Below are 24,597 nucleotides of genomic sequence, written 5' to 3'. Positions count from 1 at the left end.
GCTATTTTTCAAAAACTTCAACAGACACTCTATTCTTCAAAAAAAACCTTCAAAAAAAAAGATGATATTTTTTTTTTTTTTTTTTTTTTTTGTCTTTTGTCTTTTTCCGTGTCCGGCAACGGATCGCAACCCTCAGTGTTGCCCCCGTACCGGACCGGGGACCGGCAACGGAATCGCAACCCTCGGTGCTGCTCCCGCGCCTCGCTCAGCCAGTGAGCGGGAACCGGTCTGTATGTGGGATCCGAACCCTCGGGCGGGAGCGCCGCTGCGCTTCCCAAGCGGCGCACTTATCCAGTGCGCCACCGGGCCGGCCCAAAGAGATGATATTCTTTTACATCACTCAAAGCTTGTTCCAGTAAAGGAACTAATTTAGAGTAAGAGTATCATGGCATTAGGACAAAACTTCACCAGAGAAAGAGCTGTTCCCCACTCTGGTTCTAAGAAGCATACATAGCTAACATAAACCCAAATAAAAAAATAAAATAAATAAAAAGAGGGAAATGAATAAAACGAAAAGGAATAAAATTAAGCTCCTACCTAGTATGTTTAACTATATGGAAGTTATCAGATTGCAAAATCTGAGAAAATAAAATGTAAATTCATCATGAAAAGCTGGTATGCTTACTGGAACTATAGGAATCAATCTATCAAGAGACAAGATAATGATAAACACAAATGAACTGTACGATGACTCACTCTCTATTGAAATAACTGTATGCAAAAACTGCTCTTAAGCAACCCTCTATTGATTTTATTATTGTCAATTTTATGTGGTTTTCCCATATGAGCCCAATCTACCTAAAACAAAACCTACCATTTCTCTCCTTGCTTTTTTATCTAACCCAAGGGCACCAATGTTATCGTTCTGGCCCTGAACTTATGAGTATGTAATACAGTGGAAGGTAGAGACCTGCCAATATTTTTCCCATTGACTATTTATTGTTTCATTCACATAGAGCCTTATCTGTGAAGCAGTGATAAGATTTAGCTCATCCGTCATCTGTTTGTGAAATAATTCTTTCCTAATCCTGTGAGAGAAAATTGGAGTTTTTAAAATGTTTCCCTTCATAATCATAATGTATTCCTAAACTCTTTCAACAGTTCTATCCAAATCTAAATTTTATGTACACATTTTATCATTTAAAACAATTATTTCTTTGAAATCTTCAGTTAAAGAATCTTATTCTATTTTCAATACGTATCATAAAACTCATTTAATGTGTAGACCACCTAGCAAAAATATATTTTTATTAGCAGAAAACAAATAAATTGGATGAAATATAGTCTTCTACCTGTCATACCCATTAAATGCTAATGGAAAAAAAATATCAAGAGCCTGATTTGGCTATTGACTTTTCTTTCTGATTGCTTAAACACAGTTTATTTAGAAATTAAATTCTAATTAACTGTCAAACTCAAGGTATAAAGGCTTAACTTAATATCTCTTCCTTTAGTTCCCTGGACCAGCCAGCCACAAAACAAATATTAAATAAATAAAATTAATTCTTCCTTTGCTCATTCCTGATGATCCTTTTCCTTCTAACCACATGTCCACTCTCCCTGTCCTCTCATCTCTTAATTCAAGTTATGTTTTCGATATTTTCTTCCCCTTCCCCCTCCACACCTTAAATCAGTCTCTACAACTTCTGACCACCCACAAAAACATCTCTACAATCAGCCATCTGTCAACTGCCACAAATATGGTTTGGGTATTCAACAACTCTTAAGTGGCAAAGCGTAGTAATCTTTAACTGATTTCCTTCTCCAATCTTGTTTTTAGCCTATAAAGAGGTTCAGAGCCCTTGAAAATCTGATAATAGCTTGAGATCCTCTTTCCAGAAAAATCCCACACACACAAAATTTACCATACAGTTTCTGGTAATTGGTAGAGTTAGAGAAGTTAGACCACAGGTATTAGTTTGAAAATTTGCTCATCTCCCCCATTTCTAATATACCCTTACCCCACTGTCACTTTAACCCTTCTAATGCCTTAATAAATCATAGTACTTTCCTCAGAAAACTTTTTAAACCCCACTCTCTGTTGAACTAAATCTAAACCTTTATACTGGATTTAAAATTCTGTAAGCCACAGCTTTAATTCCAGTGGGACTGACCCACCATTTCTTCACCCTGTGGAGTTCATATTCTAACCCAAATTGATAATAACCAAATGCACTCTCATGCTATCCTTTCTTTGCTGATTTTCTCTGCGTCAGTGAAAATATACTGATGCCTAAGTCCCAAACCAACAGATTCTGAATTAGTTGGTTTGGGGTACATCTGGGCCATCAGAGTTTTTAAAGTTCTCTAGGGGTTTCTAGTGTGTAGTAAAGTTTGAAAGCCACAGTTGCAGATAAACTATCCAACACCCTAGCCCCTCAGTTCTTTCTCCACTTTGATAATCTTTTCCTTTAGCTCCATGTCAGAACATAGCAAAATATTTTTATAATGAAAAGACAGGCAATGCTTTCTCCAATAGGATACAAAAAGCACCAACTATAATGGAAAAGATTGTTCGAATTGACTTCATTAAAATAAAGAACATCTGTTCATCAAAAGGGATCAAAGTGAAGAAAATATTTATATTTTCTGATAAAGTACTCATATTCATAATGTATTAAAAGCTCCTGAAAATTAATGAGAAAACAGCAAAAAACATTTAAAAATGTGGAAAAAACTTGAACAAGCATTTCACTAATGAGGTATCCAATGGCCAATGATAAAATAAAAGACTGATCAAAATCATGAGTCATAAGGTACATACAAATATATGCAATAAGATGGCATTACACATGCAGCAAATTGAATAAACAGCACGCAACATGGTGATATGTAAGTTCAGGACAAGAATTCTCTCACATTGCTCAGACATGTGTAAAAAACTTTTGAAAACTGTTCGGCAATATTTACTAAAGTTGAACATAGCAGATCGTAAAAATGTATATAGTCAGCTACCAATTCTGCCCTTAGGTATCATCCCCAAAATGTGTTTAATGTGTTCATGTGTGTATGTATAGACAATGATATTTTTATGTATATTTTTATATACAGTAAAATTTGTATGTGTACACACACACAACACACACACACACGACAGGTAAATACAACATTATTCAAAATAACCAAACAGTGGTAAATGACCAAAATTTCCTTGTACAGTTACTAGACAACTAAATTGTGCAGATCTCTCAGACATAATGGTGAGTGAAAGAAGCCAGAAAGAAGAGTGAACTTTGTGTGGTCAAATTAAACCATGGTGGAGCAAGTCAACATAGTAGGGACCTTCGTATGGAGGTAATAACTAAGGGAAATGAGAAAGTCTTCTCGGGTGCTGGATAGTGTTCTATATCTTCATTTGGGTGACAGTTACACAAGTGTGTTTACTTTGTAAAAATTTCATGAGCCACACGCTTAATTGAATATATGCAGCAGATTGAATTGCTCCTGCGAAGTCATTGGAGCTTAACTCCTACTTTAACTGTTGAAGATGGGAAATCTTATTATGGTAATTGAAAGGTGGGCTCTTGAAAAGGTGATTGGATTGTAGGACCATGCTGTAGTGAAAGGATTAATAATGGTGGCCAGGGGTGTGGTTCTGAGGGATTCAAGAGGAGCACACGAGAGTCTCTCTATATATGCTCCACCATTTTCTGCCATGTGAGACTCCTGCATTGCTATAAAGACATCACAACGACAAGACCCTCACCAGATATGTTCCCTGGACTTTGGAGTTCCCAGCCTCTGAAACAGTAAGCAATAAATTTTGTTTTCTCATAAATCACCCAGTTCCAGGTATTTATGTCAAAAATATCAGAAATGAACTAATATAATGTATGTTATGTAATATACTTCAACAAAATGCTTTTAAAAATGAAAGAACATCTACAAGTACTTACATGTCACATGGGTAGATCTTTGATAAACATTACAAGATGTACATTTTACGCAAAAATATCATTTCGAAAATTACAGGTCATAGTAAAGTGGTGGATGATATGTACAGATCTCTCAGAAATAACGCTGAATGAAGAAGCCAGAGATAACAGTGCTCTCTGTGTGGTTTCATTTACATAAAGTTTAAACTGGCCAAATCAAACTATGGTGGTATAATATATGTATTGATCATGAATTTATTATTATTAAGAGGAAAACATTTTCCTCTCCCAATTCTACATTTTATTCACTATTTTTCAAATAGAGGCAATGCTAGATTAATTTAAGTCACTAAGTTTATCATTCCAGTTAAAATAAAGCTTAAAAGTTGGTTAGATAGCAAATGCTCTGGCTATTTCAAACGAAAATGACTGGTTATATATAATGCTTACCAACAAAGAATAATTTTTATTGACTCTTAAAAAATTTATTGTGATGTATTTAAAGGCTAGACTTTTAACCACCAAGAAGCTTTTCTCTTTTGCAGACAATTTATGTTAGGTACATTAATTCAGAGAGCATCCAATAATATAATTACCAATGCTTATGTATTCAAGATCTTGTTATTTACTACTTTCATAAAATGTTGGTTAGCTGTTTATATCATAGTGACAAATAGCAATATGAAATCTAACCCCCCACCCCATTTTTTCTAATGTGCTTTTAACTGCTTGGAGAAACCTGGTCAATGTTTTATCAAATAATTCATGCATTAAGGTGCATAAAATTCTAAAAATCTCAGGCTTATATCCAACATTCAGATTTATAACACCTGAAACTAAATTGTTTATTGTGAGTTATGATAATTTTCGTAACAGCAGGTATAAATTTTCCAAATTAATAAGAATTATTAAGATATTTATTTAAAAATATGTTTCTACCCTCTTTATATTAGAAGCATTTTAAATAGCTATAAATTTTATCAAATGAATGTTAACATTATATTTATTTGGCAGGAAAAAGGCATCAAATTTTAAGACTATGTTTAGATTAAAAATAAAAGAAAAATGGAGAGACTGGATATATCTTAAAATCAACTTAAAGAAAATGTATAAAGAAAAGAAAACATCACTTTTCCAAAGCATGTTTTTGAGAATATTTGCTGTGGAAATATTCAGGGAGGTGGGCGGAAGGAGTGTTTCATGATCGAGTAAGCTTGAGAAATGTCTCATAATCAACAAAGCAGATCAGGATATAAAACCACCACAAGACCAGTTTTTTTAAAAACAACAACAACAACAAAAACGCTTTACATTTCTTTGAACCATGATTTCCTAAAAGTATATGATCACTGCTATGAGTCAAATGTGTCCCTCACAAGCTCATGAGCTGGAAACCGTAACAGCGTTAAGAGGGTGGGAAATCCAATTATGATATTTGGAAGGTGGGGCCTATCAGAGGTGATTGGATCATGAGGACTGTGGCCTAATGAATGGATTCATCCATTTATGGAGTAATGTTTTGATGGTTTAATGAGCTGTCATGGATTTGGCTGTGATGGCTTTATAAGGACAACAAGTGAGAAGGTTAGCCCTCTTGCTCATACCTTTCTCACCGTGTGATTGCCTGTGTCACCATGAGACTCAGTAGAGAGTTTCCACCAAGAACAAGGCCCTCACCAGATGTGTTCCTGGACTTTGGAATTCTCAAACTGTAAGAAATAAATTTTCTTTTCTTATAAATTACCCAGTTTCAGGTATTCTGTTATAAGAAACAGAAAACAGACTAATACAATCACAAAAACATTTTTCCATTTTAAGGATAGATCTGGCTCTAAAGTGAGCTGAAGAGACCCAGTTTGTGTTTGCCTAGTACATATTTCAATAGAGATTTTGAAATCTTACAGAATTTCTGGGCACACCACATGATTATAGGAATAGTATAAACATAGTTTAGGCTGTTTTCTCTGAAATAAAGAAAACAGGATCTTGCTTGGCTGGCTTATTGTCTTAAAGCAGTTTGCGGTTTCTAAGTGAAACATTTGTAAATAGCTTTCTTGAGGCAATTCTGCGTGTGTGTGTGTGCCTGTGTGTGTGTATTTGCGGCCAGCTGGACTGGAAAAGTATTATTTTTTGCTTTCGTAAAGTATTGACTCACAACCCCACACCCTTGCTCTCAGTGTTTAGAGATTTCAAAGGAGGTAGAATCTGAAAAAATCCTAATAAAATTCTCAATAAAAAACGTTTTTTGTTTATAATTTACTTGTGTGAAAAGATTGTTTTTCTTGATGTTTCTTAAACAATAAAGCCATTCATTAGTTTAAGCAATTTTTATTGTCTAGCTATTTCATTATTCTTTAACTTCCATTATATTAGTTAGGGGAGCAATACGCCAAATAAACCCAGCATGTATTGTGGCATAAACAGTTGTGAAGTTGATTACCAACTTGTCTGAGTCTGGTGAGACAGAACACACACAAACAAGTTACATGAAGCAGGCTTATTCCCTAGAGATCGACAACAAGGGACAACAGAAGCCTAAGATTCATTGAAAGCCAATCCCAAAGGCTCAGGAAAGCTGCTGCAAGCACGTGGAGTTTCAGCTGTGCATACCCCACTTGCACCCAGGTGAGAGATCCCAGAAAACAGCCAGATCTTGGGTTTTATTCCTTAGGGAAATAAGACTCACTGGGACTAAGCACTGAAGAACATTCTGTTTCTAGGGGGGACTGGAACAGAGCACAGGTTGTTCCAGCCAGTTCCCCCTTACCTGAAAATGTTGCATTGCCAGTATATTCTACAATTATTCTTGAGAACAAGTGAGAACAGGGGGTTGGGGGTGGTGGGGGGGAGACTGAGTCAGCCCAGGGCCACTTGGAGAACTATCCTACAACAGTATAAGTTTATTTCTTGATGCTATGATAATACCAGGCTTCACAGGGAGGCCCTTTGTGGGTTCAGTCAGGGACCTGATCTGAGGATGACTAAAAAATATAATCTAGTTAACTTTCAGAAAGAAGAGAACACAGATTTTGATGAACAACTAACATTGTGTGCCCCTCTGGTCATAAAATATACATATGAACTTTTTTTCTCGTAGATAGAATGAAATCATTCCACTTTCCAAAAGAGATATTACAAAGTAACAAGTTCCCTCCAGTTCCTTCGAATAAACAAGCTTAAATCTCTAAGTGATGGGCAGCCTTTTTCATCAGGCCAGTTGTGACTATCATCTAAAAGAGAATCAATTTGTTTTCCCTCCAAAGTATACACATAGACACACACAAACACAGAGAGTCCAACACAGACAGGTATGTGCATTCACACACAAATAATGGTGGGCAGGGACAAGATAATGTATTAAAACTACCTCTTATGGACTCAACTTTGTCCTCTCCCAAAGCCATATGTTGAAGTCCCAAACCCCTGTATCTCAGAATGTAACTACATTTGGAGATAGAGCCTTTCAAGGGTAATTAAGGTGAAATAAGATCATATGATTGGGCCTTGACCCAATATAACTAATGTGATAAAAAGAGGAGATTAGGACGTAGATAAAGAGAAAAGACAACGTGAAGACACAGGCAGAAGATTGTGATCTACAAGAAGAGAAGCCTAAGAAAAAAAAAACACCATCAACACCTTGATCTCAGACTTCCAGCCTCCAGAACTGTAAGAAAATAAATTTCTGCTGTGTAAGCCACCAGTCTGTGGTATATTTTATGACAGCCCACACTGACTAATGCACTACCATTCATTGAATTTTAATAAGGGCATTCTGTTGGGGGGAGTTATATTGTTTATTATTCTTTGTGACCAGGCTCTGTCCTGCGGACCACAGGTGAAGTGGGTGTGGAGAGTATGACACCTTTGAGGAATGTGGAGCTTTCTGACTCTGCTTCCTGCCAAGGTCTCAAGGGCTATTTTATAGTCACATGCTTTTTAAGGTCAGACATGTGGTTTCCACAACAATATAATCCCTTTAAAAATCTAGTAAGGTAAATTCTAGAAAACAAATAACATCCTAGTAATAATGAGTGTACATGACTTTACCTTTTTCAAAAATAAAACCTTAATTTGTACATCAAGACACCGCCTACATATTCTGACATTCTGGCTTCTTCTGACCTATTCCCAGAATCTATGTATACTGGCTTAGTAGCACTTGGTCTGTTTTACAGATGATCTTACAGGAAAGTCTTACCAAATATTTTGCCACAGCAAACCTTGGCTCTTCAAATTTCCAATCTACTAAATGTGTTTCCTTGCTGCCTGCTGACGGTCTCCTGAGTGCAGAGCCAATACGTCTCACTTCAGGTTTCCAACTTCTGTATGAATTAAGGTAATACTAGCTGCTTTAACAAATAGGTCAAAAAATATATAATGGCCCATAGAACAGTACTGTGTGGATGGAAGAGTTGGTGGGCTGTTCCTCCTTCATAACAGTCATCAACCCAGGCTGAGGATCACTGGTCCATCTTGAACAGGTGGCTTTCAATACCATCATCATCTCGTAGTTGAAAAGGGAAGTTTATGGGTCAGGCCTGGAAGTGCTACCCACCCTTTCCCATCGCACTCCACTGTGACTGACCAGAACTCAGTCATGTGATCACATCTGCTGTGAGAGAGGTTGGGAATGTAATGTAGTTTGTGCCAGAAAGAAAAGGAAAATATGAGTTTTAGTGAATAGCTAGCAATCTCTGACACTCTCAGTTACCTTATTAATCTAAGATTCAAGAGCCATGGAGTTTACCAGTTGCTCCCAGATGCAAACAGGACTTGAAAAGGGAAACAGATTACAGTAACATTGCTTATAAAAAAATCTGCACTTTCTCTCAGTGAACCCTTCTATAACAGTTTGATTATATGTCACATAGCATTTAGGTCACTGGATTTGGAAGAAGTTATTGCTTTTAAGACTTCTTGCTGTTTGTTCAGTTGCTGGGTCATTTGGAACCTCAGTTTTTTCATATGTAAAATGGGACTAACACTAGAATTAGTGACCCAAGGTGTCAATTGACATAACATAATGTAGTCTGTTGTTATGTTTAAAGCATTATATAATAGCAATAAACAAAAAGTAACAAAAATAAAAGTTAGTACTGACAACAATAATAAAATAAATGTCTGTATGTTCCTGTTTATTCTTATCAACCAGAAATCAGGCTGTGTCTCTTCCATCTGTATCTCTTTGGCACTTAACACAGTGCCTGACAGTTACTGAATTATACTGAATTTGCCTAGTACTTAGTCTCTTAAGTCTCTGTTACTTTCCAGGCTGATATCTGATGGACCTTCCCAACATATCCCAACCAATATATATATTCATATGTTATATGAATATATAACCAGAAGCGGGATTACTAGATCATATGGTAGTTTTACTTTTTTATTTTTCGAGGAAGCTCCATGTTGTTTTCCAGAGCAGCAGCACTGTTTTGCAAGCCCACCAACAGTATACAAGGATTCTACTTTCTCCATCTTCATCACCAGTTGTTACTGTTTTTTTTTTTTTTTGATAGTGTCCATATTCTAATTGGTGTGAAGAGACATCTCACTGTGGATTTGATTTGTATTTCCCTGATTATTAATGATGTTGAACACCTTTTTTCATATACCCATTGGCCATTTGTATAACTTCTTTGAAGAAATGGCTATTGAAGTTCTTTGCCCATTTTAAAATTTTTTTTTGTTTATTATTGAATTGTAGGAGTTCTCTATACATTCTTGATATTAATCCCTTGTCTGATTTATGGTTTGCAAATATTTTCTTCCATTCCATATGTTGATTGTCTATTTCCACATTTTTTGCCAGTGCTTTTGGTATCATACTCAAGAAATTATTGCCGATCCCAATGTCATAAGCTTTCCCCCTAGGTTTTCCTCTAGGAGTTTTATAGTTTCAGGAATTACCTTTAGGTCTTTGATTTATTTTGAGTTAATTTTTTATGTGGTGCGAGAAAAGAGTCCCTCTTCATTCTCTTGCATGTGGATGTCCAGTTTTTCTAACATCATTTGTTGAAAAGACAAAAAATTTTTTCAGTTGTGTAGTCATGGAGCCTTTGTGGAAGATCATCTGAGCATACACCTGAGGGTTTATTTATGGGCTTCTATTTTGTTGCATTGATCTATGTGTCTTCATACCAGCACCATATTGTTTTAATCACTATAATTTACAATATGTTTTAAAATCAGGAAGTGTGTGGCCTCTAGCTTTGTTCTTTTTTCTTAAGATTGTTTTGGCTATTTGGAGTCCTTTGAGATTTCTCATGAATTTTAGAATGTTCTTTTTCTTTCAATTTCTGCAAAAAATTTAATTAAGATTTTGACAGGGATCACATTGAATGTAAAGATTGTTTTGGGTAGTATGGACATTTTAACAATATTAAGTCTTCTAATCCACGAACAGAAAATGTCTTTCCATTTATTTGTGTCTTTAATTTCTTTCAGCAATACTTTGTAGTTATCATTGTACAATCTTTCATCTCCTCAGTTAAGTTTTTTACTACTTATTCCTTTCAATGGCATTATAAATGGGATTGCTTTCTTAATATTATTAGTACATGGAAATGCCACTGATTTTGGTAGATTTTGTATCCTGTAACTTTACTGAATTCATTTATTACTTCTAACATTTTTTGTGGAATTTTTAGGGTTTTATTCATATAAGACCATATCATTTGTGAACAGAGATAATTTTACTTCTTTGTTTCCAATTTGGATGCATGTTATTTCCTTTTCATGATGAATTGTTCTAAGACATCCAGTACTATGTTGAAAAGAAGTGGTGAGTGTCGGCATCCTTGTCATGTTCCCTGCTTATAGAGAAAAAGATTCTGGTTTTTCACCATTGAGTATAACTTTATAGTGTTGAGGTCATTTTTATCTATTCCTAAATTCTTGAGTGTTTTTATGATAAAAGAGTGTTGAATTTTATCAAGTGCTTTTTCTGCATCAATGAGGGTATTCATTTAAATTTTGTCCTTCATTCTGTTAATGTGGTGTATTATATTTACTGATTTTGTTATGTTGAGAAATCCTTGTATCCTAGAGATATAACCCATGTGGTCATGGTTTCTAATCATTTTAATGTGGTGTTGAATTTGTATGCTAGTATTTTCCTGAGGATTTTTGATTCTATCAAACTAAAAATCTTCTATAGAACAAAGAAAACAATGAACAGAACAAAGAGACAACCTACAGAATTTGAAAAAATACTTACAAACCATGAATCTGACAAGGGGTTAATATGCAGGATATATAAGAAACTCAAACAACTCAATAGCAACAACAACAAAAAAACCCCAAATAATTAGATTAAAAAATGGACAAAAGATTTGAGTCAACATTTTTCAAAAGATGACGTACATAAAGTCAACAGATACATGAAAAAATTCTCAATATTTCTAATCATCAGGAAAATGCAAATTAAAACCACAGTGAGATATCATCTCGCCCCAGTTAGAATGGCTATTATCAAAAAGACAAAAAGTAACAAATGCTGGCAAGGATTTGGGGAAAAGGGAACTCTTACACACTGTTGGCGGGAATGTAAATTAGTATAGCCACCATGAAAAACAGTACGATGTTTCTTAAAAAAATTAAGAGCTTCCATATGCTCCAGCAATTCTGCTACTGGGAATACAGCTGAAGGAAACAAAATCAGTATGTCAAAGCAGTATCTACACATTCTCCTATTGCAATATTATTCACAATAGCCAAAATATGGAATTAGTCTAAGGGTCCTTCAACAGATGAATGGACAAAGAAAATGTGGTATATTTACACAATGCAATACTATTCAGCCATAAAAAGAGAATGAAATTCTGTCATATGCAGTAACATGGATGGAACCTGAGTTCATTGTGTTAAGTGAAGAGAGCTCAGCACAAAAAGACAAATACTATATGATCTCACTCATTTGTGGAATCTAAAAAAGTTGATTTCTTGGAAGTAAAGAGTAGACTTTGGTATCTAGAGGCTGTGGGAGAAAGAGGAGACGATGGGGAGAGGTTGGTCAATGGGTACAAAGTTACAGTTATATAGAGGAATTAGTTCTAGTGTTCCAATACACGGTGGAGTGAGTATGGTTGACAATCATATATTATTTATTTCAAAATAGCAAAAAGAGAGAATTTTGAAAGTTACATGTATTGAAATGTCACAATGTACTTCATAAATATGTATATTTAATATGTGTGCATTAAGAATAAACAAATTTTAAAAATTAAAAAAATGCTTTATGTACCCCTTTAAAATATTATAGTATTCTATATTAGTCTATATATTTAGTTTTACCAGAAAGCTCTATATTTTTTAATGCTCTTGTGTCGTTGTTTAGTGTCCTTTTATTTCAACTTGCAGGACTTTCTTTAAAATTTCTTCTAAGAAGTTCTAGTGGTAATGAACTCCCTCAGCTTTTATCTGGGAAAGTTTCTACTTCTCATTCATTTTGGAAGGATTGTTTACTCAATATAGTATTCTTGGTTGGAAGGTATTTTTCTTTGAGCATTTTAAATATATTATCCTATTCCTTACTGGTCTATATGGTTTCTGCTGAGAAATCCACTGATAATCTTATGGCGTCTCCATCTAGGTGATGAGTTGCTTTTCTCTTGCTGCTTCTGAAATTTTCTCTTTGTCTTTGATTTTTGAGTTTGATGATAATGCTTCTCAGTGTGGACCTCTTTGTATTTATCCTAAAGTTCTTTGAGCCTCTTAAATTTGGATTTCCATTTATTCCTCAGATTTGGGAAGCTTTGGGCCATTATTTCTCAAAATAATCTCTTTGTCCCTTTTCACTTTCTTCTCCTCGAAATCTATGTATATTGGTCTCCTTTACGGTGTCCCATTAATCCTTTAAGCCTTCTTCACTTTTCTTCATTCTCTGTTATTTTTGTTTTTCTGACTTGATAATTTCAAATGACCTATCTTTGAGTTTGCTGATTTTTTTTGTTTGTTTGTTTGTTTGGTCGAGTCTGATGCTAAAATCCTCTAGTAAAATTTTACATTTAGTTATTGTATTCTCCAGCTACAGAATTTGGTTTTTTAATAGTTTCTGTCTGTTGATATTATCATTTTGTTTATGCATAGATTTCCTGATCATTTAGTTGTCTGTGTTGTCTTTTGGATCACTGAGCTTCTTTAATGCAATTACTTTGAATTTGTTTGAGTAAATCATAGATCTCCCATTCTTTGTGATTAGTTTCTGGAGATATATTTTGTTCTTTTGATTAAGCCATGTTTCCTTCTTTCTTTGTATGATTTGTGTGCATTTTTGCTGAGTTTTATGCATTTGGAAAAACAGCCACCTCTCCCGGTCTTTATGAGCTGGCTTTGTACAAGAGAAAACCTTCACCAATCAGCCTGACCAGAGATTCTGGGGGACTCTGAAACCTTATTTGGGGGATGTGACTTCTCTGGGCTTGTGCATTTAATTTCCCAATTAGAGGTTTGCCCGTTTCTTTTTTCAGGAGCACATAATCTCTTGCCCCCTCTGGTGTTTTTCTCTAATACTGCAGGTTGTGTGCTGCAGCAGAAAGCTACTCACCACTTTCTTGTTCTGAGCAGCTTTCAGGCATCCGAAGTATGCTAGCTCCCAGTGAGCATCCAAAATCAGATGAGACAGAAACCAGTCTCTCAGGCAGCCCTCCAAAAAGTCAGAATTCTATATGTATTCTTCACTCTTCTCTCTATCCCCTGAGGGAGAAACCATAACTTGAGCACTTTCCTTCCATTTTGCAGAGCCATGTCACCTTCTGTCTGCATCACTGTAGGCCCTCTGGTGCCACAGCAAGCTGCCCCATTCTCCTTTGCTTTCAGCATCCCCCAGGCATCTAAGCTATGCCAGTTCTTTTAGCATTCTTAGGTGAGAAAGAAACCAGTCCCTAAGGCAGCCCTTCAAAAAGCTGGAACATTGGATTCATGTTCCACTCTTATCTCTGCCCCGCTCCCCCATGTGGAAGACAAAAGTCAGGATTCTCTCCTAGTAGTGAAGTCATCAAAGATAAAGTGAAATGGCTCTTCTTATCCTTTCAGTGTGGCTTTTCTCCCTTTGCACTTGCTTGGGAGTACTGCAACTTCTTAATCAAGTTTTGGAGTTGTTATAAAGATATTCTGGTCCATATACTGTTAAATTGGTGTCTCTGTGGGAGATTTAAGGGCTAAAACTTCCTATTCTACTATGTTACTCTCATTCTTATTAGTTTCTCCTCTGATCTTGTTTATTTTCCTACTTACTCTGATTTTAATTTACACTTCTTTTTTCTTAAAGTGGAAGCCGAATTTATTAATTTGAGCCCTTTTTTCTTTCAGAATACAGGCATTTGGTGCTACAAATTTTCCCCTAAATACTGCTTTAGTAGCATCACACAAACTCTGATAAATTATTTATATTTATATTATATTGTTATTCAATTCAAAATATGTTCTAATTTTTCTTTTACCACATGTTGTTTAAAATTGTATTAATTTTTAAATATTTGAGATTTTTTCCAGGAAACATTGCCAGTGATTTTTAATTTAATTCCATGTGGCCAATAACATACATTGGATGACTTGATCCTCTTTAAACTTATTAAGATTTGTTTTATGGTCCAATAGGATCTTTCTTGGTAAATTTTTTGTATGAACTTGAAAAGAATGTTTCTGGGTGAAAAAGTATCAAATAGGTCAATTTAATTGATAATCTTCAATTTTCTTACTGGTTTTTCTTGTCTCCTGTTCTACCCATCAAGAGAGGGTTACTGAAATCTCTGACTACATTTGCGTTTTAGTCTATTTCTTCTCACAGTTCTAACAGTTTTTGTTCCATGTATTTTCAACTTGTGTGATTAGGTGCATAAGTCTTGACAAATTGACACTTTATCATTACGAAATAAACTTGAATATCTCTAGTAATATTATTTACTCTGAAATCTACTTAGTCTGATATTAATATAATCACTTAGATTTTTTAAAGTGTTAGGATGATCTAGCTTCTTCCATCCTTTTACTTTTAACCTATTTGTGTCATAGTCTATCTGAAGCTTATTTCTTGTAGACGGCATATAGGTAGTTTTTGATCTGTATCAAATCTAAAATCTCTGTATTTTAACTGAACTTCCTACATAATTTATATTTAATCTGATTATTGATATGATTAGCTTCAAACCTATTATTTTGCTATTTGTTCCCTATTTGTCACATTTTTGCCTTCTTCCCCTTTTGCTCTTATTGTCTTCTTTTAAATTAATGAACATTTCTATCATTCCATTTTATCTCATTTGCTAGTTTTTATTTATAACTTGGTTTTATCATTTATTGGTTGATTTCGAATTTACAAGATACATATTTAATTTGTCACAATCTTTCTCTAAATGATATTATATCACTACACATAAAGTATTAGAATCTTACAACAGTATACTTTCATGTCCCCCTCAATATTTGTAGTATTATTATATATTTTAATTTTACATATACCACAATCCTCACATTACATTATTATTGTTGTTATTTAAACAGTTATTTATATTTTATATAGTTTTAAATAATAAGAAAAACCTTAAATATTTACTCTGTCCAGTTAACATTTCCTATGCACTTCGTTTCATTATGTAGATCTATATTTCCATCAGGTATCTTTTCTTTTGAAGCAAGTAATTTTACTTAGGAAGTTACAGAGTGAGGGAACTGAGTCCCTTCCCCCCCTTCTTTTTTCTTCTGTATGCCATTTACACAACCCAATGAAAATACAAAAGAATGGAGCAATATGGCTTAAAAATACTGCCTGAAATATTTCCCTGAGACTAGTATAATGTATTTTAAGTTAAACTTTGTTAATATCTATTTAATAAAAGTATATTTAAAACCCCTGTAACATTCCAGAAGATACTCAACTAAGAGCTTACTGATGAAATTGTTTTTTGGTTGGTTTTTTTCTTTCTTTCTTTTTTTTTTTTTCAGTTTGTAAAGAAAAGATCATAGAAAACTTGTTCTCTGACCAAAATAACAAGATATTGGGCCGACCCTGTGGCTCACTCTGGAGAGTGCAGTGCTGGGAGCACCAAGGCCATGGGTTTGGATCCTATATAGGAATGGCCGGTGCGCTTACTGGCTGAGCGTGGTGCGGGCGTTGGGCAACACCACACCAAGGGTTACGATCACCTTACTGGTCACAAAAACAAACAAACAAACAAAAAAAAGCACAAGATATTTAGAATATTCACAAATGTGTGGAAATTAAACAACACTCTAATAAATAAACAATGGGTAAAAAGAAAAATCACAGGGAAATTAGAGAGTACTTTGAGATAAAAATCAAAGCACAACATATCAAAATTTATAGGATGCAGGGCTCATGCAGTGCTTAGAGGAAAAATTATCCTTGTAAATGCATATTAAAAATAAGAAAAATCTCAAATCAGTAATGTAAACTTATACCTTAAAAAAAAAAAGAAAAGAAAACTAAACCAAAAGCAAATATAAGTAGAAAATAACAAAGATTACAACAGAATATATGAAATAGAGAATTTAAAAAATAGAAAAAATCAACAAAACCAAAAGTTTACCCTTTAAGAAGATCAACAAAAATTGCAAACCTTTATCTAGACTGACCAAGAAGAAAAGAGAAAACACCCAAATTACCAAAGCCAGAAATAAAACAGGGGCACTATTATATTGTCATTATGGTATTTTGTGGTGGTAAGATTTAGTTTCTTTCTCTTTCTCATTTGCATTTTTGTTCTACCAATGCATTTTGTTCTTTTTTCTGTATTTGTGGTACTGATTATTATTTTCAGATTCCAGATGCAGGACTTTCTCATGAATTTTTCTTGTAGGGCTGCTCATGTGGTGGTGAACCCCTGCAGTTTTTGTCTGTCTGGAAAATATACTATTTTCCCCTCGTTTCTGAAGGAGAGCCCTGCCGAGTATAGTATTCTTGGCTGGCAGTTTTTTCTTCTAGTATTTTAAATATGTCATACCATTTTCTTCTGGCTTGTAGAGTTTCTCTTGGAAAGTTTGCTATTAATCTGATAGGGGCTACTTTATAGTTACTTGATGTTTTCTCTTGCTTCTTTTAAGATTCTTTTTCTTTGAGCTTTGCCGGTTTGACTATAATGTGTCTTGGAGAGGATCTTTTTGAGTTGAATCTGTTTGGGGATCTTCCACCCTCCTGAATCTGAAGTTCCATATCTCTCCCTATACCTGGGAAATTTTCCGTTATTATTTCATTGAATATGTTTTCCATGCCTTTTCCTTTCTCTACCCCTTCTGGAATATCCATGATTTGAATGATTGTCTGCTACTACTTAGATTTTCTTCATTTTTAAAAATTTCTTTATTCTTTTTGTCTGCTTGGGTTATTTCAAAAAGGCTATTTTCAAGATCAGAAATTCTTTTCTCTGCTTGTTCTGTCTTGCTGCTTAAACTATCAGTTGTGTTTTTTATTTTGCTGAGTAACCCTTTATTTCCATGAGTTCTGCTACATTCTTTTTTAAGGTATTAATCTTTTTATAAAATTCTTCCTTCATATCCTGGATTTATTTTTCTTTCATTTCATTATGTTGTCTAAGTCTTCTCATATCTCAATGAGTTTTCTTTAGATTGTTGCTCAGAATTCTTTTTCAGTCATTTCAAGGGTTTTGTGCTCTATTGGATCTAGGATTTGAGAATTACTGTATTCTTTTGGTGGTGTCATATTTTCTCGGGTTTCATGTTTCTAATATCTTTGCATTGATGTCTGGTCATCTGGTAAAGAAGTTGCTTCTTCTGTTAGTCTGGAGTGGTTTTTGAGGAGAGAGACATCCTCTTCTTTTTTGGTCTCTGCTGGTAACTCTCTTTGTGTCAATGCAGTTGAGTGTCTGGCAGGCTGCCTGCATGGTGGCTGTGGCTACTGCTGTGGCATCAAGCTGCTTTTTCAGCAGCCATGGCTGTAGCAGTTGTTGTGGTGAGCCACCTTCACAGAAGTGGTGTTTTTAGCATGCTTCTTGCCCGCTTCTGTGTGGGGGGATGCTACCCTCAGCTCCTGCCTTGGACCCTGGGCATGCTCTTTGCCTGCTTCTGGCTGGAAGGGGCTTACTTTGGCTCCTACCTAAGACCCCAGGAGTGCTCTCTTGCCTGTTCTGGACAGAGGGGGCTGCACTCAGCTCCTCCCATCTGGTATCATTTTCCTTCTGCCTAAAAATATTTCTTTAACCTGTTTTGTAGTGCACGTCTACAAGTTACAGATTCTTTTAGCGTTTCTGTGTCTGAAGATGTCTTTAGTCTTTGTTTTGAAAATAATTTTTGATTGGTATAGAATTCTAAGCACTACTCCTTTCCCTGTGTGAGCACTGGGCATCATCATCTCTAGTCCTTTTAGAAGGTTATTTTCCCAGCCTGACATAGTTTTCTCATAGACATGTGCTAGTTGGTAATCAGCTGAATTAGCAAACCCTCAATGGGGGATCATTTGAAGATCTCTGGAGGTTTCTTTCTATGTAGTTGACTCCTCTCGAGTAATATACTCTGTGAACTCTAGCTGTCTTGATTTTGCAGGACTTTCGGTTTCATATCCTCAACTCACTATGTCCACCTAGAACTCCACCTAGACGCCACCTCCCTGTGCAGTGGTCTGGAAGTTCTCTCAAGGGATCATTATCATTTATTGCCTGATATCTAGGGTGTTGAAACCCATTTGAGCCATATATTTTGTTTGTTTTTCTCTTCAGGCAGGAGGAGAAATCCAAACCCTGTTTCTCCATCTTAACCAAAAGCAGAAGTTTATCAAGATGTTTTTATTTTTTCTCAAAAATGTTTTTTTATTGAGTGAGTAAAAACTATGGAGTTTCTGTTAATATAGACTTTATGCAAAAAACAAACATTTTGCATGATGTCTACATTAACAGAGACTCCATAGTTTTTACCCTTTCAGATATCTATCCAGGGATTAAGTACTGTACTCACAATTATATCAGAGTTAAATGAAATGACAGCATTTACAAATAAAACAAAGCATCCCTTATGACCCAAAATATAGGAATAATATTATATATGATAACATAAAAAAACTAATTTAAGATTTGTTTATTATGATGGCCAGCTAATAATGGTCTATCTAAGTAACTCTATATATTTTTGATAAAAATATAGCTTATACAACTCTTTTATTGAATGTGGCTTGTAATTGAAATTCTACTAAAAATAGTCTTTAGTTTCTTTACTTCACTATAATGGATATTTTTGTTTCCTATTTCATTTTTTTCTAATTAATGTGTTGAAAATTATTATAAACTAAACATATTTCCAATGTTAGATGTGGAATCTTTCTGAAGTTTCAAGTTTCCACACTGAACCTTAAAAATATTTTATAAAAAGAAATTGTGTTCATTGCCACTTCCATTGCTCAGTTTACAAGTATTTTTAATTACTTACAAGAAATCAATGCCCAAATTCATTGTTGTTAGGAGCAGGCTTTCTTTTTCAAAACCAGTATCTTCATTCAGTAAACAGCCATCAAATACATAATTAAATCACTTCAGAAAATCTTTTTGTTCTAAGGTTTTAATCTGCCTGTGTTAGGTTTTTCTGTGTGTTATATAATTTAGATTATTTAAGTGCATTTAAAAATTTTGTTGATTCACATTGGGACAACTGCCTGGATGTGCAATAATATTCCTGCTGTGAGCTACGTTCTCTGCTTTTGAGTACTTTGGGTGGGCAATTAAGGAAAGCAAAGCCAATCATAATACAACCACCTCTCTCATATCAAAACATAGATATTAGTCTAGATCACACTAATGGGAATCTTTTCCAAAATTTTGAAAAGGAAGGTCTCTGCTCTTTATTCTTGCAGAACTGTAAGTAGGTAAGAAATGTGTTATCACATGCCATGGTTCTGGTTTTGTAAAGAAAGCACAATGTATAGCAACACCCAAAGGTAGGTTGAGTGTAGTGGTAGTGTGCATCACTGCTTCACCTTAGACACACCCATCCCCTTAGCAGTTCAGTTACATTAGCCAATGAGTCCCCTCTTAAGGGAGTTTGAGTTGAATGTCTATCACATGCAGGCAAAAATTATCCTTAAATCTTGACATTAAAATATTGAAGTATATTTTTCAGAAGAATACCCGACTAGAATTTTAAGAATGTATTTTGGTTTTTATTTTAGTGATGGCTAATAAGAGAATAGAATATATCACTAGTTTATTTACTTATGTGACTCTAAGCTGGATTGTCTGTTAATAACAGCAGAAGTACCTACAACAATTTTAATACAAAATTTTATCATAATTTTTATTTTTTGGTAATGTTTAGATAAGAAAAATGATTCATATTTTCTTCCATTATTCTACATGATTATGTTCTGAAAAGAAAAAGTTTTAAATGACTAAATATTCATCCAAAGTTGCTTGACTCAATGTGAGCATAGTCAGGCAGCTAAAGTTTAGGTAATATTAAAAATCTCAAAAAAAAAAAAAGGGCCGGCCCGGTGGTGCACTGGATAGTGTGCCGCTTGGGAAGCGCAGTGGCTCTCCCGTCCGAGGGTTCGGATCCCACGTATAGACCGGTTCCCGCTCACTGGTTGAGCGAGGCACGGGAGCAACACCGAGGCTTGCGATCCCGTTGCCGGTCCCCGGTCCGGTACGGGGGCAACACTGAGGGTTGCGATCCGTTGCCAGACACGGAAAAAAGACAAAAGACAAAAATAAATAAATAAATAAATAAATAAATAAATCTCGATGGTTCACAAATAAAAGAGCTATTTCTTTGATAAAATATAGAGTTGGTGCAAAAGGAAATAGAATATGAGACACAACTATATCATTGAGTCCTGAAATCAAATATGAAATCTAAAAGAGATCCTGAAAAATATGGAATAGTATTAAAATTGGATTTAATACTCTTCAAGGCATCAAAACATCTTTATGAAGTAACAATTTTCTTCCTCTAGCTTTTAATTTCTTCTTCTCTAAGATAACCATTAATAACTACAATAGGTAGTGTCTATCCCACATTTTTATTACTTTCCTCTGGTAAAATGATCATTTTCTTTCTGTGAATAGATGAAGATCAAATCATGTCATAGATTTTAATTGCTTGTAAGGCCCTGTGCAAGGTACTACAGACAGCATTGTACAGACCAATGATTTCAACACTCTTAAACGTTTGCCTTTAAAGTGTTTTTACTATCAATAATATGATTCAAAGTTTTCATATACTTATTTGCAGAGTAACAAATTTTAATAGGTTAGGAGAGAGGAGGTATGGAGAGTTAAGGAAGAAAAGGAGACCCATATTATCAATATAGCCTGCGTGTTTACCTCCAAATGGTTCCCATATATAAAATCCCTTAAATTATATTGTAACCCTTCTCTCTGGAGTATTGACCTGCAGTTTAAGAAATACTGGCATTGATATATGAAATACACAGATAATGCAAAAAACTCATTTTACCAGATAGTTTCCCCTTCTGCCCCCATCAATCATATTACAAAATCTGTCAACAGGAAGCAAATTGCCTGGCTTAAATTTCACCTTCATTCCCTTCACATGGTCACTCTAGAGGAAGTGTTAATGGCTAATATACATGCCAAAAGTGAACAGAAATAAAGATGTGAGGACACCATTCTAGTTAATTAGTCTCTAAATAGTACTATTACACTATACTGTAATGCTTTTGTTGAAAGAAAAAAATGGAGGATCCCTCTGTTTTATTATGTTTTGGAGAAGACTTATTCTCTGACCTCAGTGATCTAGAATATCTCCTCATTTTTATTTTTAGTATGTTTCTCTTTTATCTTCTCTTTGATTTCCCACTCTGCAGCTCTTCAACCAATCTTTTTCACCAACTTTCTCCTTTACCTCACCTACTATTCTGACAACACTCAACAATGATAAGGAATGCAGATAAACTTCGAAGTAAATATTTTAGGGATATAAAACTATATAAATTCTAAATTACTGTGTTTGTCAGTTAATGAATATTTTGTGTATGACTATTACCTACCAGACAATATCACACATTCAGATGACGGGCACGGTTAACAAAATAGTTCCTTTCCTCATGGAATTTACACTCAACAATTAACAAAGAAGAAAGATGTTGTACTAGTGTTTACTAATTATTGAGAAACTGTTACATGCAAAATGCTGAGAGTAGATTTTTGTAGTGCTAAAGAAATGTATTATATGGGTCCCATCTTACTTTATTGCATTATGAAAGGTTTATTATCTGTATAGAAATGTTCAGGCTGAAATTTGAAGATTGACCACCATTTACACAAGGTGAAGAGAAGGGTAGAACATTCCAGGAAGAGAGAACAGTCAGCCAGCACAAAGGAAAACAGAAGGAAGCATGGTGTGTTCAAGGAACTGAGAGAAGGCCGGCGTGGCTGGAATGAAGTGAGCCAGTAGTAAAGTTGTGTCACCAAGAAACAGTAAGAACTTTAAGCCGTTTTTATTCCTGATCCATCCTTCCTGCTACTGACTTTGCCACTGTAATTTTTCAGTGTTGGCTGATAATGGTATGTTCTCTATACAATAAGCTGTAACATGTCTTTCCCAGATGCGCAAACCCAAAAGCCGCTAGCTGTTTGCTCCAAATTACTTGCAACATTCTTTCTATATAACAAATCCCATTTTTATTACTTCAGAATTTTTCCCATACTACAACCATAGGTTTTGATTCAGTAATCTAAAAATCAATTATTCATTCAAGTGTAAGGTGACACCTATTTTGAGCAAAGCAGTCTGCTAAATGCTGAGCTGGAACATGCAAACATTAACAACTTAGTAATATGTTATCATTAAACATTTCTAATAGACTACAAGAATCTTACTGACTTGCACAGTTGTCTTTTCCAGTAATAAAAGAACAGAGAATTAGATACTGTCTAAGAGAAGTGATCTTAGCATTTTAATTTGGTAGTAAAGCTGAAAGCTTACATTAACTAATTTGATACAGAGCCTGATCTCAAGATTTTCTATACATTTAGATACTTCTAAGCTGACCAATCAGTTACACTTAGGATGTCTTCTCACCACCATCGCTTTCACTCCCTTCTAAGCCTTTGGTGATAATTACAGTTAAGATACATGCTAACATTAGTAATGAGAGGAAGAGATGTATTAGCATTTCTCCCAAATTAGAACATTATTTTGTCTTGACTAACACGTGAAAGTTATTCTCTAGTAATTATCCAATTCCATTCGGATTTTAGGGGAACTGCATTAAATCTACATTACTAGTATAAAACTCATTTTTTCGGGTTGACCCCGTGGCTCACTCGGGAGAGTGGGGGGCTGGGAGCGCAGCAGGTGCTCCCGCCATGGGTTGGGATCCTATATAGGACTGGCCAGTGCACTCACTGGCTGAGCTTGGTGCGGGCGACACCAAGCCAAGGGTTATGATCCCCTTACCGGTCACAAAAAAGAAAAAAAAACCTCATTTTTTTCAACAGTAAACAAAAATGGGATAAAATCATAGAATGCATTTATGGATTGTACATATTTTCTTGCTTCTATGATGTATTTCCTGGCATGGTGTTTGATATTTATTTGAATTGTGCCCATTTTATAATACTAAGATGAGCTTTTGGTTCAAGATGACAGATTTGGTACAAACTTTTCCCTTTTTTACTCATTAGTTTAGAATATTTTGCAGCCTTTGTAAAAGCATAGAATGCCAGAATAAATAAAACTACAATCTTGAGGAAAAATTCTAAAAAGCTACACATAAAAGTCATAGTCCAAGTATGAAATGTAGAGATCTGAAAAAGAAGTCATCAGGTTTCAGTAAGAATAATGGAATGAATACCAAGAAATAAACAATGAATGAGACGCTGAACATAATAAAGATATAATGAGGAAAGGAAACATTTATTCCTATGCACAAAAAAAATTTTAAAAAAATAGTAAGAAATTCCAGGGAAAATAAAGAAACATGAAAAGCATAAAAAATATAGCAAATTTAAACATAACATGATTTTAAGAAATTAGTAAATAGTGTATATTACCTCTCTCTGCAGTTGATTAGCCAAACTAACTTGTGGAAAGTTGCAGTGCTGATTGCAAAACTCAGATTAGCTGTAGTCAAGAAAGAAATAATGAAGGAAAGAAAGAAGTTTGATGCCTACCTAAATCATATTTTGCACAGTTACTATGAAATAGCAATCATTTAAACTCATTTTTTCTTCTGTCATTCATAGATACAGACTTCTGGCTCCCCACTTTGCAAGACAACAGCAATGCCATTCTCCCACCTTATATCATTCTTTCTACCACCCACTTTCTGCCATCTGTACATCATATTTTTTATCTTATTTTTTTTGCATAAAAATGATTATATCTTTATTCCGCTGATTTTTGTTAAATCATATTAAAAATTAATTTAAACTGTGAATTAGATGGATAAATTATCAAGTTTATATACTAAAATTATTACACTATAAACCACGTGGTGAAGACTGCATTTTAATGAAAATTTTCCAAATTTCACTAATTATGATCTCAACTGTCAATTGATATCATAGTGAAATTTGGAAAATGTTCATATTTTATTTCTTAAATAACTTTTTTTAGTTTGAAAACCAAAGACAAAGAAAAAATCTTAAAAACAGCTAGAGAAAAAGAATGACTTACCATAGAAGGTAAAAGGAAAAGCACAATATTTTTCAAGCGCACAAAGACAAAACAAACAAACAAACAAAAAAAACCTGTCAACCTAGAGTCCTATACAAATATCCTTCAATAGTGAGGGGGA

This window comes from Galeopterus variegatus, unplaced genomic scaffold (genome assembly GCF_000696425.1).
Source record: "Galeopterus variegatus unplaced genomic scaffold, G_variegatus-3.0.2 Scaffold392, whole genome shotgun sequence".
Classification (NCBI taxonomy): Eukaryota; Metazoa; Chordata; class Mammalia; order Dermoptera; family Cynocephalidae; genus Galeopterus; species Galeopterus variegatus.
Note: the sequence above shows the minus strand (reverse complement) of the source record.